General features: G+C 33.6%; 1 long non-coding RNA gene across 1 annotated transcript; it reads left to right on the forward strand.

Annotated features, from left to right (window-relative positions):
• Positions 1-924: 924 nt before the first annotated feature.
• Positions 925-2600, forward strand: LOC148789167 (uncharacterized). The gene is made up of 3 exons (XR_016064114.1): positions 925-985; positions 1498-1564; positions 2328-2600. It is a non-coding gene; the product is annotated as an uncharacterized LOC148789167 (long non-coding RNA).
• Positions 2601-3225: the final 625 nt, after the last annotated feature.

Consider the following 3225-nt stretch of genomic DNA (forward strand, 5'->3'; position numbering starts at 1 on the left):
CACGATAGGACTAAGCATATTGACGTAAGATTTCACTTTATTCGGGGTATTGTGAGTAAAGAGATTATCAAATTGGAAAAGGTAAGAACTGAAGAAAACCCAGCTGATATAGGTACAAAAAGTTTTCCTGTTTATAAATTTATTAACTGTTTGAAAATTTTAAATTTAGCCCCCGACTAACTTTGATATGTTTTCCTGCAGGTACACAGGGGCGGGCCTCTAAGTAGTGATGATAAAAAACAAGATCCATAACTCTTGATCCTGTTCCTTTTAAGGACTTGGTCCAAGGTGGAGTGTGTTATATCTTATGGCCCAAGACTTAAAAGCCCACCCACCCGAGTTCACATTGGACGGCCCACTACCAACCTTTTTACCCGACCCGACCCGATTGCTACACTACTTATTGGTAACCCTAATTGCTTGTCCTCATTTCTTCTCTCTTTTGAGACCTTGCGCCGACTCGTCTCTCTCTTTGTATCTTCTCTCCATCTCTTCCTTATTTCTCCACCGGTTTCCATGGGTGGTTTCCTTAGCCATGGCTGTGACGCCCCAAAAATTATAATATATAATTGGCGGATTAATTGATAAATTTTTATGAAACTTAGTTAATTAGTATATAAATTATGGGCCATAATTAGAATATAATAAAATTTGAACGGATTAAATTGAAATTTGTTATAATATTTTGGGACAATTTGTATTAATTAAGAAATTGGGAAGGACGTAATGGGTATTTTGAGAAAAGTTTAATTAAATCAATAAAATAATAATAATATTATATATAAAAAAATATAATATATATATATATATATATAGCATGAGAGAGAAAGTGGAGAGTGTGAGGTGGGGGCCACCACCCCACCGCCTCACTCTCTCATTCTTTTCTTTCTTTTTATTATACACATACATTTACACACACATGCACAATTATACACACAACACACACATTTCAAATTGCAATTTCTTCCTTCGGCAGAAAACAGAGGTATGAAATTATAATTATAATTTTATTTAATTTATATAATTATATTATTTAATTAGTGCGTTTATTAAATGTTGTTTATATTGAGTGATGTACCATTTAATCGGAATATTTTACGAGTTTGGCTATTTAAAATAATGTCGAATTAAATACCAAATCGGATATAAAAATGATATCGTTGGTTAATTAGATTATTAAATTTATTAGATTCGAATGTTGCTGTGGCAAATTTATATAATTCCATCGGAATTGTTAACCAAATACGCAATTCTATGTATTGTTATTTAATTAAATTGTATGATAGCGAAAAATTGATAGAAAATTCATAGAAATATTCTGAAAATTATATTTAATAAATGGTATGTTAATAAAGAGGAAAAACGAAGATTTGTACTTCGATAGAAATGGAATATTAAAGAATTATTAGAAATTGTACAAATGATATTCAATATTATATTTTAAAGAAATTACGATATTCTCGATATATTAATGGTGTATGATATAACTCATTATAGGATACGGGGGTGAAGTAAAAGGACTGACAATTAGTGACAGAGTAGAAAGAAACGTTGTAAGGTCGAGGTAAGTAAATAATTAGTAGTATCTATATATGTCATCTTTATTTGTGGTATTACTATTATATGACTTTGTGGTTCATGCTGATATTGTTTTATCTGAAAATATATGCGTGGTGAATGATTTGAATTGATTGATGGCATTGTGTACGTGGAATGAGAAAATGTGTTGAATATCATGTTTGTTGTATGTTGTGTTGTGAGCGTCTGAGAATGAGAATGTATTGATATATTATTTTACGTTACTAGTTGCTTACAAGAATGGTGATATGTGGAAATGAGGGAGTGGTGGAAATTGAACATAATTGTGGTGTGAATACCCCTTGACGTGTTGAAAATGCTATGTGCGAAAAGAAAGTGCTATGTGCGAAAAGAAAATGCTATGTGCGCAATGAAAAGAGCTTTGATGCGATGCTATGTGCGAAAAGAAAATGCTATGTGCGAAATGAAACAGCTATGTGCGAGATTGATGAGCCGGCTGTCAAGGGGGTTCACTTGAATTTATATAACAGTGAGATTGAGTTGGCGGGAAAAACACAATATCACCTTCTGGTAAGCAAACTAGAAAAAAATGGAGTTTGGTTAGTTGTCTCATTATGAGATAGTCATGTGGTGTAATAAAGTTGATTATGCTGGAGTTAAATTGATTGTATTCCATTCGTGTTGCTTATTTATCTTGTTTGGGCTATGGTTGACATGCATATATAGATAGGATTGGTTATTTGCTTACTGAGTGGCAGGCTCATTCCTCTGCTGACATTTTCTTTCAGGAGTAGACTTTGAGGTGTTTGACTACTGAAAAATAGGTCTACGCGCTATACTCAGGCAGGTTGGGCCAGTATGCTGTTTTCTCCTCTTTGTCAGTTATAATACAAAACACATTTTGTTGTATAGAGAGAACGTAGACGTGGAGATTAACTGTGGTGGATTAGTTGTGGTGTTTGATTTGTATATATGATGTTTTGGGTTGATTGTGTCGTTATGACGTTGGGATTAAGTATGCAAATTGATTAGTTGATTATGTGCAAATTTATATTTATGAACACAGGGATTACTATAAGTATGATGTTTAGGGAAGATATAGCCCTTGTAGCGAAGGGGGTGCTACAATGGCCTTCCTTAATCGGCACATATTCATCCCTATTTAAGGGAGTGCTCTTCTCGGCCCTAAACATACTAATACGAACATAAACAGTACCTCCTACTCTAAGTTCTTTGTGAAGCCTTCTACGATAAAAGTCTTCGTGATCAAGGTTTGAGGGAGAGATCTATGTGATCGGGTTTCTAACCTGTTGTGGTATCTCTGGGTAGTGGAGCAACTGTGAACTCAGTTTTGTGGGTGCGGGACTCTTTTGTGACTGTGTACCCTTCGTGTGTTCAAGGATCTGGTTTTGACTCTGAGCCTATTCTCACTACTACTTTATTCTGTTTTGATTTGTGATTTGTTCTGATTATTTTGTAACCATTTAATTTCTGTAATTATTTAGTCTGTAAATTATTAAGGAGTTTTGTACTCCAATCTCTTGTAATAGTTGATTAGCATTGTCTGATATCCACTTAACATTAGCAAATAGTTGAGGTTTCATAAAATAGTTGTAAACGATTGCCCAATCTAAAAGTTTAAACAGTTAGAAAAGAATATTATTTATTGTTAATAGTTTAGCATGC

Source organism: Sesamum indicum, linkage group LG2 (assembly GCF_026168435.1).
Source record: "Sesamum indicum cultivar Baizhima isolate 11 linkage group LG2, ASM2616843v1, whole genome shotgun sequence".
In the NCBI taxonomy this organism is placed as follows: Eukaryota; Viridiplantae; Streptophyta; class Magnoliopsida; order Lamiales; family Pedaliaceae; genus Sesamum; species Sesamum indicum.